The sequence below is a fragment of the Petaurus breviceps genome, unplaced genomic scaffold (assembly GCF_028583685.1).
Source record: "Petaurus breviceps papuanus isolate PSGF00001 unplaced genomic scaffold, PetGlider_PUasm1.0 216, whole genome shotgun sequence".
Taxonomy (NCBI): domain Eukaryota; kingdom Metazoa; phylum Chordata; class Mammalia; order Diprotodontia; family Petauridae; genus Petaurus; species Petaurus breviceps.
In genome coordinates this window covers 267863-283288 of record NW_027185867.1, presented here as the reverse complement: position 1 = coordinate 283288, position 15426 = coordinate 267863, and the positions used below count along the sequence as shown (strand labels likewise).

At 37.3% G+C, this 15426-nt stretch overlaps 2 protein-coding genes across 13 annotated transcripts in view; one reads left to right on the top strand and one right to left on the bottom strand.

Moving 5' to 3' along the window:
- ZCRB1 (zinc finger CCHC-type and RNA binding motif containing 1) overlaps positions 1-11702 on the bottom strand; it is a 54147-nt gene extending 42445 nt beyond the window's left edge. Inside the window, exons 1-2 of one of the 6 annotated variants that reach the window (XM_069094202.1) lie at positions 11495-11693; positions 11280-11413 (exon numbers count right to left, since the gene is read on the bottom strand). The gene's annotated coding sequence lies outside the window, so the exon portion shown is untranslated. Of the gene's footprint in view, positions 1-11279; positions 11414-11494 lie in introns of all 6 variants that reach the window. The other 5 variants (XM_069094203.1, XM_069094208.1, XM_069094206.1 and 2 more) reach the window with 5 other exon arrangements.
- A 54-nt stretch (positions 11703-11756) lies between these two features.
- The window catches only part of PPHLN1 (periphilin 1), a 189065-nt gene continuing 185395 nt past the window's right edge, over positions 11757-15426 (top strand). For 5 of the 7 annotated variants that reach the window (XM_069094200.1, XM_069094198.1, XM_069094196.1 and 2 more), the window contains exon 1: positions 11757-11890. The gene's annotated coding sequence lies outside the window, so the exon portion shown is untranslated. The remainder of the gene's footprint in view (positions 11891-15426) is intronic. The other 2 variants (XM_069094199.1, XM_069094195.1) reach the window with 1 other exon arrangement.

The following is a 15426-nucleotide window of genomic DNA, read 5'->3' as shown; positions in this document are numbered from 1 at the left end:
AGCTTTTTTTGTGGTGGCAAAGAATTGAGAATTGAGGGGATGTCCATCAATTGGGGAATGGCTAAACAAGTTGCAGCATATGATTGTAATGGAATACTATTGTTATAAAAAATGATGGACATAAAACTGTTGCAAAATGAAGAGAGTGCAACCAGGACAGCATTGTCTACAGTATCAACAATCTTCTGCAATGATTGACTTATTTCTTTTTAGGAATATAATAATCCAAGACAAGTCCAAAAGACTCATAATGGGAAATGCTATCCACATCCAGAGAAAGAACTGATAAGGGTCTGAATACTGATTAAAGCACAGATTATTTTTGCTTTTTTTGGTGGTGGTTTTCCCTATTGTTCTTTTTTTTCTTTTACTATATGACTCATATGGATATATCTTTTACATGATATATATATATATACACACACATACACATATATAAACATATCAAATTGATTAATTATCTTAGGGAAGGGGAGGAAGAAAATCTGAAACTCACAATTCTATTTAAAAATGTTAAAAATTGTTTTTACATGTAATTGGAAAAAATAAAATACTATCTATGGGAAAAAAAGAAATTTGTTTTATTTAGGACTAATATCTCCATTAATCTATCTTCCCTAATTTTTTCTCCCTCCTCCCCTTCCCCATTTCACTTTTAAGCAAAATGTACCCAACGGTATATATGTGTATTCTTCCTTCTTTTGATCAGTTTAGATGAGTGTAAGGTAAAGTGTCAGCTCCTTACCCACATCCTCCTTTTTTGTACAAATGTCTACTTGTGTACCTTTATTATGTGAGAAAATTTTCCTTATCCTTCCTTCCCTCCCTTCCCTAAGCCCTTATGTATTTCTATTTCCCTCTATTTTTTTGCCTTTTTTTCCAAAGAGTAACATTATTATTGTTGTTAGTCATTTTAAAATGCAGCATATCCAATTAAATTCTATTCTTTTCTTAAGATCATTAAGACGAAACACTTCCAGGCTTTGTCTAATTAGATTCCCTCTATAGACCCTGATGATGATAAATATCATAGTGGACACATGTATCATCTCCCCATATTGTAATGTAAGCATTTTATGCTTAATCTTATAATTATGCTTAAATTCATGTTTACCTTTTTATGTTTCTCTTCATGCCTATGTTTGTATTTCAAAGTTTCTCTGGGTTTTTCATCAGGAATGTTTGGAAGTCCTCCATTTCATTAAAGGTAATTTCCTGCCCTGCTTCCCCTCTTTTCCCCAGCATTAGTTACTAAACATTTATTAAGTGCCTACTATGTGCCAGACACTGTGCTATATTTTTTCTTGTCTGTAAGCACATATTCTTTGCCTCCTGGAATATCATATTTCAAGTTCTCTGTTCCTTTATAGCAGAATCTCCTAAATTGTGTGTGATCCTGACTGGTACTTTCATTCTGACTGATTGAAATGTTTTTTTTTTCTTTGACTGGGAAGTTCTAGATTTTAGCCATGATGTTCCTAGGAGTTTTTATTTTGGGATTTTTTTCAGAATGAAGATGGGCTGTTCCTGTTTCCACTCTGTACTCTGGGTCTAAGAGGTCTAGGCAGTTTTTTTTTTTTTAAAGATTTCTGTAGGTATTATGTCAAAGCTCTTTTTTTAATCATGGCATGCACATAGTCCAGTAACAATTGATTTTTTCCCCTCAATCTGTTTTCCAAGTCAATTGTTTTTGCTATGAGATACCTTACACTCCCCCCCCCCCCAGTATTTTGACTTTGTTTAAATATTTCTTGTTGTCTCTTAAGAGTCTTTGGCTTCTATTTGATCCATTTTAATTTTTAGGGAGTTATTTGGGCAAAGTTTTGTACTCTTTGTACTTTGTGCCAAGCTGTTAAACTCCCTTTCTAATTCTTTATTCCATAACTCTCATTTCTTTTTAATTTTTTTTCAAGTCTTCTCATTCCATTTGTAAAAAAACATTTTAAAATTATTTTAAACTCTTGCTTCATCTTTTTCAGGAATTCTAGTCAAGTTTGTCCCCAAGCTGCATTTTTCTCTGAAGCAATATTTACTTGTAGATGCTTTGTAGTTACTTTCTTCTGCATTTTTATCTTGTGTATTTCTATTACTATAGTAGATCATTATGGAGAAAATCTTTTTTTGTTATTGTTGTTTGCCCATTCTTCTAGCACACTTTCTGACTATGGACTTGTAAAGACAGGCTCTATGGCATATCTGGAGAGATGGTCTGGACTGGTTGTTACTGTTTCTTGGGGATGAGAGAAATGATTAGTAATAACCAATAACTTGGAGAGAGCCAGTTTTCCTTCTTCTAAAGTCCTGATTTTAAAAAGTTCAGTCTCTTGAAGGACATGGCTGATAATAAGACCAGACTAACATTTTTGTTCAATACCCCACCCTGGTGGAACAGCCATTGTGTTCTGCTTAGGTTTGGGTGGGACATACGTTCTTTGATTTATTTATTTATTTTTAGTTTTCAACATTCACTTACATGAGATTTTGAGTTCCAAATTTCCTCCCTTTCTCTCCCCTCCCTCCACCCCAAAAAGGCATGTAAATTGTGGCATATATTCTTTGAATAGATTGTCCACAGACAGGGGTGGTATGTATATAGACATAAGGCTCCTTGTCTAAGGGTGACATGCTGTCACTCCTAGCCCCTCACTGAAAACCTACTTTTCCAAGGGCATTAAAGTGGTAAGCCTGACTCTGTGATGATTTTTGGGCAAAGAGAGAGATGGCTAAATGACCATCCGTTTATTGTGATGGACTTATGTCTTTCAAACCTTTCTAATCATCACAGGGGTATTGAGTATCATGTTATTTCAGGATGTCAAGGATTAATGCTCCAAAAGTGGTTTGATTACTAATTCTGATTGCTGCCCCTCATCTGAACTGAACAAGTTTGTCACTTAACCCTGTATGTGGCTCAGTTTCCTCATATGATATGAGCAAGAGTGCTACTGGACTCCCCAACTACCAGTCAATTGGAAAGCTCTGGGTCATTAGGGCAGAGCCGAATTATAGCCTCCCTGATTTTCACCTTGGATCTGAAACACAGGCCTTCTTCTGGCTTTTTAATTTTCTTCTTTTTCCACATACTACCCAGGGCATTTCTACCCAGGAAAGTCACTGCTGTGCATAGGTTCCCTTCTTACTCCACCCTAGATCTATTTCCCTACAGAAAATGGCCAAAGTTTAAAAGATATGAGTAGGCTGTTATCAAAGGAAGAAATCCAGGCTATCAACAAACATAGGAAAAAAATGTTCCAAATCATTAACAACTAGAGAAATGAAAATAAAAACAACTCTGAGGTTATACTTCATATTCATAGCTTTGGCAAAGTTAACAAGGTGATAACTGTTGGAGTGGCTGTATAAAGATACCACACCTAAATGCCTGGGAGAGCTGAAAAATGATAGAGTCTGGGAAACAATTTGGAATTATTCCTAAAAATAGTTACTAAACTTTAACCTAATGATACTGCAATAGCTAATGAAAGGATTATTCTCCAAAGAGATTGAAGAAAGAGGAAGAGGAACCATATATGCAAAGATATTTATAGTAGTTCATTTTGTTGTGGCAAAGGATTGGAAATCCAGGGAGTGCTAATCAATTGGGACTTCATGAACAAATTATGGTATATAAATATAAAGGAATATTAGAGTAATATAAGAAGTGATCAAAGGGATGGTTTCAGAGAAACCTAGGAATAATAGTATGAAGTGATTCAATTTACACAATAACATAAGAACTGTGTTCTATCTAATGCCAAGCCATAATTTCAGAGGCCTTGTGATAAAACACACTAAAGTACATAATGAAAGTGAGGTTACAAACTCAAGGTACATAATGGCCACTCTGGGGATGTTTGCATTTTTCATGTAATTTTTATATGTAATGGAGATAAACTTAAAGGCTTTTCCACTAAGGATGTAATGCTCTGATGTCCATTATTATCATTATTATTTGAAATAGTGCTAGAAATGCTAGCTAGGTAGCACAGTGGAGAGAGTGCCAGGCCTGAAGTCAGGAAGACTCATCTTCCTGGGTTCAAATTTGGCCTCAGACACTAGCTGTGTGATTCTGGGGCAAGTCACTTAATCCTGAATGTGCCTCAGTTTCCTCATTTACAAAATGAGCTGGGGAAGGAAATGGAAAACCATTCTAGAATCTTTGTTAAGAAAGTCCTAAATAGGATCACAAAGAGTTGGACACAACTGAAAAAGCTAGAAATTCTAGCTATTGAGACAAAGGTTTTGTTTTATCTTCAGTTTGGGAGATGGGATGGGAGGGTAGAAAGGAGAATGAAAAAATGAACATAGAAAACAGGGTCATTGAAGAATTTTTTAAAAATACACAGAGGAGGACAGAAGCAAGATAATTAGGAAACACAAATAAGTATACAAACAGATTAAAAGAACACATTGACTTTGTTGTATACAATATGGAGAAGCTGTACCTGTTGCAGATGAGTCTACATGTATGCCTATTTTGTTTTGCATCATATATGGAAATGCTCATCTTATATGGAGTTTGTTAAAATTAAAAAAAAAATTCACCTCTCCTTATCTCTTACTCACATATTGCACATTTCAGTAAAACCTGGATTATTCTCTATCTCTTATTTTTATACTATCCCTACTGTCTCTATGCTTATGTCTATCTGTTGTAGTTCTTCTCTTTCTTCAATGCTCAACTATGTTCTTTAATAACCTATCTGCAGGTGAAAGTGAACTTTCCCTCCTTCATTTTATCTTCCTTTTTTTTAGACTCAAACACCAGAACTCAAATACAGAATAGAGAAAAGAAAAAAAAAATCTCATAAATTTAAATACTGAAACTTAAATACAAAGTAAGAAAAGAAAAAAGTATATCATGAACATAGCAGAACATGAGTATTCAAAATATAAAGCAGTAAATTCTCCTTTCAAGAAACTCTTTATGATAAGTAGTACATATTGTGTTAAGAGCTGTCCATCTCTTCTTTGCTTCCTTGTTAAGCTTTCCTTTATTCTCTGTTGTGCACTTTTTACTTTGTTCTTTTTTCCCTTTTCCCCTGCCCCCCCTGCTAAGTTAAGTGCAGATATATTTATATGTAGATAGATATATACATACACATATACACATACATATATATACATACATAGTACATATATAGACATATACTTTCTCTAACAAATTCTACTCCTGATATTTGTTTTTCTGTTGGTGTGTATCTCATTTCCTATCCCTCCTATTTTCTCTACTTTTCTTTTACCTGCTACCTTGCCCCCCTATTACTTAGCCTCCCCCGCTTCCTCCCAAGGGTCCCTCCCCTAACCTCCCTCCATAAATCTAAACAGTCTTCTATAACCTCCTTTAACCTATTCCCTCACCCTCCCCTCTAGAGATCTCTCCCTTATCCTCTACCCCTCCCTATCCCCTTGTCATTTTATTTCTTCTGGATTTAGAAGACTTTTATATACTTCTAGAAATACATGTATTGGGGCAGCTAAGTGGCACAGTGAACACTGGCCCTGGAGTCAGGAGAACCTGAGTTCAAATCTGGCCTCAGACACTTAACAGTAAATAGCTGTGTGACCTTAGGCAAGTCACTTAACCTCAATTGCCCTGCCCTTCCCCCTCCAAAAAGCAAAAAAAAAAAATTGATACTTATAGAAATATATGTATTGTTCCCTCTTAAACCCATTCCCGATGAAAACAGATTACCAGAACTACCAGCCCTCTCTTCCCCTTCTAATTCCTCTGTGTTGATTTTTCCTCTCGTACCTCATTTGTAAAAAATGATTACTCTTTTTAACTGTTCCTAAACATTTTTACTTTTTAAAGTCATGTCATACTCAGGGCTACCCCAATCTTTCTAGTGAACTACTACTAACAATCTTAGATGTTTTATATTTTACATACATAAAATGTAAATGGTCTGCTCTTATTGAACCCCTTATAATCAGTCTTTGGTAGGTACCTTATGTTTCTCTTAAGCTCTAGTATATCAAATCTCCTATTAAGTTCATGTTTTTTTTTTTTAAACAAAGTCCTGAAAGTCTGACAGTTGATCAAGTGTCCATTTTTAAAAAATTCAGGATTATATGTAACTTAGCTGGGTATGATAATTTCAACTGGAACCCCAGTTCTTTGATATATAATGTTTCAAGACCTGCAGTCCTTTAGTGTCTGTGCTGCTAGGTCTTGTGTGATTCTAATTGTGGCACCATAATATTTAAATTGTTTTCTTTTCTTGTTGTTCTTAATATCTTATCCTTGACATGGGGGTTTCAAAATTTGACTATAATATTCTTATGGAGTTTTCCTCATCTCTTTCAAGTGGTGACTGATGGATTTTTTTTTTCTATTTCTACTTTCCCCCCTTGTAATGCTTCAGAAAAATTTTCTTTAATTATTTCTTGTATTATTATAGCAAGATTCTTTTTTTGATCATAGCTTTCAGATAGTCTGATTATGTTTTCTCTTCTGATCTATTCTCCAGATCAGGTGTTTTTCTTATAAGATGTTTCAATTTTTCTTCTATTTTTCTATACTCTTCTATATGCTTCTATACTCACAGGGTGTGTGCTGGTTCCTTCTCACCCCCACCACTTTCCACAGCACAGCTGGGTCTGGTGGGCTTTGTCAGCAGAGGTTCCTTTGATCTTCCCTGGATCGCCCAACTCCCCTCACTGTCCCATGGTAAAAGTTCCTGTGGCTGGGGCTGAGGCAGCCTCCCAACACAGCTAACCCCCAGGGCTTGCCACTTGTTGTTTAAATGGACCCCAGCCTGGAGTATTTACTCTTCACAGGGACCAAATCTCATCCTGGGATTTTTCTTCAAATCTCAGACTGTCCCAGGAAGACCCCTGTTTTGCCCCTATTCTTATTTATTTTTACCCCCTCCCGCCCATATTGTTCACTCTGAGACACCATATTATCTCTTCTGTAGGGGAAAATCTTGAGAGCTTGGAATTTTCTGACCTACTCTGCCATCTTCCCAGAATCCTTAATTTTCTCACAGCGCCTTTCCTGATTCTTCTTTACTCTATTGGAATATAAACTCAAGGGCAGGAATGTGTCATTGTCGGTTTTTGTATCCTCAATGTATTTATTAACTAGGTACTTAGAAAATGTCTGGTAAATTGATTGGTTGACCAGAGATGTTTCGCCTGGAGAAGAAATTTGGGAGGAGCAGGATGTGGGAGCTGTTGCAAGTAACTGCCAGCCAGCCATATGGAAGAGAGATTCAACTTGGGTAAAACTGGTGGGAATTAAATAGTAGAAGATTTCAGCTTATATAAGGAAATTTTGGGGCAGCTAGATGATGCCATAGGATAAGATGCCTAGCCTAAAGTCAGAAAGACTTACCTTTTTGAGTTCAAATCTGGTCTCAGACCTTTACTAGCTGTGTGACCCTAGGCAACTCACTTAACCCTGTTTGCCTTAGTTCCTCATCTGTAAAATGAGCTGAAGAAGGAAATAGTAAACCACTCCAGTATCTTTGCCAAGAAAACCCCAAATGGATACACAACTGAAAAACAACAAAAGGAAATTGTCCTAATAATTATAGATGTCCAAAAACTGAATGGGCTACTAGCGGTTTCTTCTTTACTAAGGACCTTTAAGCAAAGGCAGAATGATTGACTACATGCTGGGGACATTGTAAAGTAAATTTCTGTACACAATGGATTAGATGGTATCAAAGTTTCTTTCCAATTCTGAGATTCTATGATTATGCTAAAATAAATGAACGTATAAAAACAAAACAAAATGACCAAAAAAAAAAAAAAAAAGGATATCAAAGTAGTGATCTTCAAAGGACCTAAAGTCAGTATGGCATTATATATAAAAATGATATATTTGGAGACAGAATGGCCCAGTTTCAAATCCATTCTCCAATAATTACAATTGGTTGGTCCTGGGCCACTCTTTCTTTTTGTTAGGGTAATTGGGGTTAAGTGACTTGCCCAAGGTCTCATAGCTAGTTTTTGTGTTAAGTGTCTGAGGCTGGATTTGAACTCAGGTCCTCCCGACTCCAGGGCCAGTGCTCTTTTCACCTCACCACCTAGATGCCCTATCTGAGCCACTCTTTCAAATTCGGTTTCCTCATTTATAAAACAGATATAATAACACCTGCTATACAAGGTTGTTATTCCTTGACATATATTCTTTGATCTAGTGACATTGGTCTCCTAGCTGTCCTATAAAGAAGACACTCCATCTCTTGGTTCTGAGTAATTTCTCTGGTTGTCCCTTTGCCTAGAACACTCTCCTTCATCAACTTCAACTAGAGAACTCTCTGGCTTCCTTCAAGTCCAAACTAAAATCTCATCTTCTACAGGAATCCTCCCCAATCCTTATTAATTCCAATGCCTTCTCTCTTTTAATTATTTCCTATTTATCCTGTCTATGACTTGCTTTGTATATATTTGTTTGCATCATCTCACCCATTAGATTGTAAGCTCCTTGAGGGCAAGGATTGTCTTTTGACTCTTTTTGTATCTTCAGAACCTTATGTTTATTAATTGATTTTTTGGGAAATTTAAATGAGATGGCATAATATAAATGTCTGCTATTTATATTAAGAAAATAGATACTTGTGTAGGAATCTAGAGTCTCTGAGGGAAGTAGTAAAATAGGAATCAATCAAATAAAGATCAAAGGAAAGAGAAAGAGAAGTGAAAGTTGAAGGGAATTTGATTGTTAACTGTTGAGATGCAAGAAAAAAATAATTCATTGCTGGAGAGACTAGTAATGCTATGAGTATTTCAAAATATAGATATCTGCTAGAAGTCTCATTTCACTAAATGTAAACCTTCTGATAATTTTGGAAATGGTTTGTATAATTTCATCTGTCAGAAGGCAGAATTAGTAATGAAAAAGAACTGTTATTTTAGACTGAAATCTGACCAACAATGAACTGGCTGGGGAAACAAAAGAAAGAGGAATCTTAAATATTGCTTGTGATAGTCAAGATGGGGAATTCTGGTCATGGCAAACTATATACTCTAGATATTTGGGAAGTGGATTTCAAAAAGTTCAGGAAAAAAAAAGGTAGGTATGATCCTATTTTTGTATTTGGTAGTACTTAGCTAAGAAAATGCCCTTAGTTTCTTTTTTTTTTTTTTTTAAAGCAATGGGGTTAAGTAACTTGCTCAAGGTTACACGGCCAGTTATTTTTTTGTGTGGGTGCTGAGTATCTGAGGCTGGAACCGATCCCAGGTCTCCTGATGCTGGGGCCGGCACTCTTACTCACTGTGCCACCTGGCCGCCCCTGCCCTTAGTTTCTTAATGCCATATCAGTATATAATCAGTGTATAATGCTACACAAGGTCTACCACGCCTTTAAGAATTAAGTATAGCCCCAGCAAAAAACTGTCTTTGGGATAATCTCATTACTAGTAGATCAGCCATTAGGTGACAAATTCAGAGGTAGGGAACCTGCAGCCTCAAGGCCACATGTGGACCTCTAGGTTCTCAAATGTGACCCTTTGACTGAATCCAAACTTCACAGAACAAATCCCCTCAACAAAAATATTTGTTCTGTAAAACTTGAACTCAGTCAAAAGGTTGCACCTAAGGACCTAGAAGGCCACAGAAGGCCTCAAAGCTGCAGGTTCCACACCCCTGCCCTAGGGCATATTCTTCCACAAAAACATTTCAGTCTTTCGAAGGGGAAAATGTTCATAAACTTGAAGTATAATAGTAACGGTTGGATGTGAAGTGAGCATATGTAGCCAAGGCAAGTCATAGCTATGGTCCTACAAGGCCTTGTTATCTTTTTTCTCTCTGGAGAGTCTTTATGAAGTTAAATGAAGGATGTGGCATTGGTGACAGACTGGTTGTTCTGCCGCTAGCCTGGGCTAGTTGGTCAGTTGTTGAAAAGAGTCCTCAAAGGGCAAGATGTATCTCCTCGATGTATTAATTCACTGTACTCACTGGGCTCACTTTTCAATGAGTAGCTGCAGTCTCTATGACCTAAAATGTCAGGCTTGCTCTTTTAAAAAGGGTATACAGACCCTTAACCTTGGATTGGCAGAAGTCTTTCTAGGTCAACTCCCTCAGGACCTCAGTTCTGAGGTTTGTTACCTCCCACGCAAGAAGTGGGAGAGGAGTCGCTTTTTGTTTCTTTGACTACTCTTTCTGGTTACCTTGGTAAGAGACTTAATTCTAACTAATTTGTGACCATCCGGCACATATCTGAAAAATCTACCTTTCTCTTATGCTTACTATCTGGGGACAAGTTACTGAAGTGATCTATATTCTGGTTCTAAGTATCTATTAGTTTTATGTAATTGAGTTATTCCAACCCTAAGATTCCCTAAAAAGTACAAAATAATTCAATTACACCTGAAAGGGCCTCATCTTTATATCTTGTTGTCTCTATCTTTTGCCCCTTCAATTTAGCTGAAGTTTAAGAGGGGCATATACTTATATATCTACTTTAACATTTTCCAAGACTAAAGTATTACTGGGTTAGATAGTTTTCCCTTTGTCTTCTAACTGATTTAGCCAAATTACCTTCAAAAATATAATTGAGAATAAAATCAATACTTGTGTTTGTTTGGAAAAACAAACTATATTTAAGAAATGCTAAAATTAAGAATAGAGTCAGCTTACTGTGGTGGAGAGTGAACCCGATTCAGAGGCACAAAGACCTGAATTTAAGTTTTTCCTCTGATGCATATTTGCCATGTGGCCCTGGACAAGCCACTTAACCTGAGTGTCTTGGGCAATTTGCCAAAATTCTAAATTACAGAATAACTGCCTAGTTTCCTACAGTAAAGCATTTCCTGGAGTGATGAAATCACAGGACAGAATAAGAAAAAAGACAGATCAAGAACATCTCCTCTCCCCTTCTGTTATGAATACACAATAATTCCTTTTTTGGGTATAAAACATACTTTGTCCCTGCTCAAGTCAATTAACCTCTGCTTGCCTCAGTTTCCTCATCTGTAAAATGGAGTTAATTATTTAATAGCACCTTAGCACATGATTGGCACATATATAAGTTCTTCAAATGCAAGGTATTGTTATTATTATTCCTTGTATAATGTCATATTCCATAGCTTTATTAGGCTTATTTTAAAAAAGTCTCATACACTTAAATAGTTGCAGTTTCCTCGTTAGTAAATCACAGTGACCTCAGTGAAGTGAGACTGCAACTAAATTCATCATTTTAATTAAAAATGAGGGAAACTGGGATATCTTGCACAGGTATACTATTGTTCCAAGAACTACTTGTTCCATTGACTGAAGCCTGACTATGACACTGGCAAAGTAAAGAAGTGGCAAATATGCTTACATTTTTTTCCCGAACCTAGTTGCAAAGCTCCAAGCAATTATTAGAGACGCCTTTTAGAGTTTTTCATCTGGATCGTCTGTATTCAAGACAATGCATTGGACATAGCATGTATTCAATCATGTTTGCTGAAAATCCTGAAGAAGGCAGGTGGGAGTAAATAAACAAGTCTGGAAAGCTCGGGATGAAAGCAGTACCCCAAGTGAAACAGTGTTTACCTTTCACTCACAGCACAAGGCGCCAGGAAACCCTCGGAGTTTTCCCGAACCACTGGAGATTCAACCCGACTTTACCTCCTTAGCTCGAACAGCAGGCAGGTCATCACCAGGCCAGATTTCTTAAAGACAAACAACAACAGCAGGTCCCTTACTTTCGTTTTTGTAGCCTCGTCGCTTTTAGGATGACGTAAGGCGCTCACACTCACGCTTTCAGGCTGAGGGGACGGACAAGCGGAGCTATAAGTAATCCTTCGCGCCCCGGATATGACGCTCTAGGAAAAAAAGACTGGGCGTGGGCTGGCTTTACTGTTTCCCGTGAGTCTTCTGGCGGTGAAGGTTCTCAGTTTTGGAGGAAGCAGCGTGGGGTGGGATCCCCAGGTAACTTCGGTGGTGGTGGTGAGTCTTTTTCTAGACTGGTTCTGTGGTAATCGGTTAGGCCTGTATGCGAGGAACAGCCCCTTCTTTGCCTACGCCATGAATACTCCTAGGGAGGTAGGAATAAGGAAGGCTGATGTGGGGCCTCAAACTTTGGGCCAGCCCAGGTGGGGGATTTCCTCTAACTCTTAAAAAAACACTCCCATTCTCTCCCCCCTACCCCCTCGTCGCCATCACCCCCGACAAAACTAACTGAAACAACCTAACAACAAACGCGAAAGGAGAATAGGCGACACGGAATCGATCATATGACATTGGAACTGGACTCCAGTTTTCATTTTATAGAAGTGAGTGGAGTAGGCATTTAGATAGCGCCTGTTATGTGCCATGTACTTACACAATTATTATCTCATTTAATCCTCACCCTATGAGGTAGGTGCTGAATATCATACCTATCTTGCACTTTAGGAAACTGAGACAAGTAGAGGTCAAGTGTTTTTGCCCCAGGTGATGCATCTAGTGAGATACGAATTTGATCTCAGACCCAGGAATCTACTCACAGAGCCATCTAGCTGACACATTTTATAGAGGGGAAAATTGGGGCCCAGGGAGACCAGATGTATTTTTAGCAGTTGATTCTTTTGAGATAGTGGTATTCAGTGATTTGCAAACTTGTCATATCACTGGGATAATTCTGATGTTAAAAGATATCATTTTGCTTTAGTGAACAGCTTGAGAATTATTTAAAGCACTGTGTAGTTTCCCAAATGGATAGCTAGGTGGCACAATGGATAGAGCATAGGGTCAGAAGTCAGAAAGACCTGAGTTTAAATGAGACTGAAGTCACTAGCATTGTGACCCTGGATGAGTCACTTAATCAGTCCTGTTTGTCTCAGTCACCTCATCAGTAAAATGAGCTATAGAAGGAAATGGCAAACTTCTGCAGTATCTTTGCCGAGAAAACTTCAAATGAGGTCTGGAAGAGTTGTACAGGACTGAAAAAAAATACATATGTATATATACACATCCCATTTTGTATTCTGAGTCTTTCACTTCTCTTTTGGGAGGGAGGCAGAATGTTTTCATCATTAGTCTTTTCAAATGGTGGTTGGTTATTAGACCTATTAGAGTTCCTAAATCTTTCAAAGTTGTCCATCTTTACTATTTTGTTGTTACATAAATTGTTCTCCTGTTTGTTTCACTCTTCAGGGATTTCTAGGTTTCCCCAAAACTGTCCTATTCATTATTTCTTACAGCACAGCAATATTAAATCACATTTATATACCATAATCTGTTCAGGCACCCCCATTTATGAGTACCTTCTCTGATTCTTTGCTACATCAAAGAGATATAAAAAATGCTTATACTTTCTTACTTAAGTCTGTTTTGCTTAGTACTAATCCCTCTCTTTAACTAGCTTCCTGATTCTACACTTTCCTTCATATTTCCTTATTGCATTAATTATTTCTGTACCCAGTTGTATCTATGTGTATTCTTTCCGCCTTTGATCAGTTATGGTAAAAGTGAAGGTTCAAGTGTTAGCGGCCCTCCCTACCTTTTTCCTTTTGTATAGAGTTATACTTCTGTACCACAATTACGTGAGATCATTTTCTTTAACTTTCCTTTCCCTTCCCCCTCACTTATTCTTTTTTTTTCCCTTTCTTTCCATTCTGCTTTTAGATCATCAAGACAAAACAAAACCACTTCTAGGCCTAGTCTAATTTGACTCCCTCTATGGCCCTTGATGTTAGATTTCAGAGGGGACATTGTATTATCTCATATTTGAATGTAAGCAGTTTATCCTAATAAAAGGTTTTTACCTTTTTATGTTTCTCTTATGTCCTGTGTTTGAACTTCAAAGTGTCCATGCAGCTTTGATGTTTTCAATAGGAATTTTTAAGAAGTCTCCTATTTTGTTAAAAGTACAATTTTCTTGCCTGTATGACTATACTCATTTTTTGCTGATTTATTATTGGTTGTAATCTTGGATCCTTTGGCCCCTAGACTATGGTATACTAAACTCTTTACTGCTTCATATTGGTGACTGCGAAATTGTGTGTGATCTTGACTCTAGCTCCTTGGTTCTTGAATTCTTTATGACTGCTTGCGGGATTTTTTCTTTCATCTGCAGTTTTCATTTTGGAGTTTCTTTCAAGAGCTGCCAGGTAGATTCTTTATATTTCCACTTTGCTTTCTGGTTCTAAGAGGTCTGGGCAATTTTTTTCTTAGATATCTTGAAATAGTATGCCTACGCCCTTTTTGGTTATGGCATTGAGATAGTCCAATGATTATTTTGAAGGAAATTATTTTCTTTAGTAAGCTTTTGTACCTCCTATTCCATTTGGCCAATTTTGCTTTTTAAGTCATTCTTCTCTTCATTGACATTTTGGACCTCTTTTGCCATTTGGGTTAGTCTTATTTAACGTGTTATTTTCTTCAGTATTTTTTTGGGGGGTTTCCTTTAGCAGATAGTTTCTTGCATCACTCTTATTCCTCTTCCCAATTTTTCCTCTACTTCTCTTACTTGATTTTCAAAATCCTTTTTGAACTCTTCTGTGGCCTGTGACCAATTCATATTTTTCTTGAAGGCTTTTGATATAGAAGATTTGACTTTGTTGTCTTCTGGTTTTGTTTTTCCAGTCTGAGTTTTTTAATGCTGTTTATTCATCTTCCTAGTCAAATACTTGATGTTTTAACTCCCTGTCAAGGAAGGACCCTGCTTCTAGTGAGTGTGGGGGTAGGGGTGGGTGTACTGTCCAGACTTCTGTGGATTTTTATCAGCCTCTGGATCCCCCATTGTATGTAGGCCCGGAGCTCTGGAAGCAGCTGCTACGGTTGTCACTACCTCTGCCATTCCAGGGCTGTGGCTAGGCCTGGGCCATGTGCCCCTCTTTCAGGTCCCACAGAGTTCCCCTACTGACCTTCCATGCTGTTCTCAGTATTAGTGGTTTGAGAAGTCTGGAAGTTGCCACAACTGCCAGAAATTTAGTCCCCTGAGACCTTCTCTGACCTCAGTGTGCCCTTCATGCTGTGCTCCCAGCCCAGTGCGATATACCCTTCCTGTCAAGTCTTCTGGGCTGTTGGACTGGAGATGTGATTCACTCTGTCATTTTGTGGGTTGTACAACTCTAGAATTTGTTTAGAGATTTTTTCATTTTACATTTTTTATAGATATTTGGAGGAGCTTGGGGATTAGCTCAAGCAAGTCCCTGCTTTTATTCTGCCATTTTGGCTCCACTCCCCTTCATCCTTTTTTATGTGTCCATCCAGTGATTATTAAAGTTTTTTTCTTCAATCTGTTTTCTAGCTTGATTGTTTTTTTTTTTAGAAATCTGATACTTTTTTCTATTTTTTTCAGGCTTTTGATTTTGTTTTAATATTTCTTGATACCTCGTGGAAATGTGAGCTTTTTTTGGGTCCATATCTGATTTTCAGGGAGGTTGTTGTGTGGGCAAGATTTTGTACCTCCTCTGCCAGGCTGTTAGCTCCCTTTCAAATTCTTTCTTCCATAACTAAATTCTTTTCCAATTTTTTCCTCAAGTAATTCTCTCAATTTG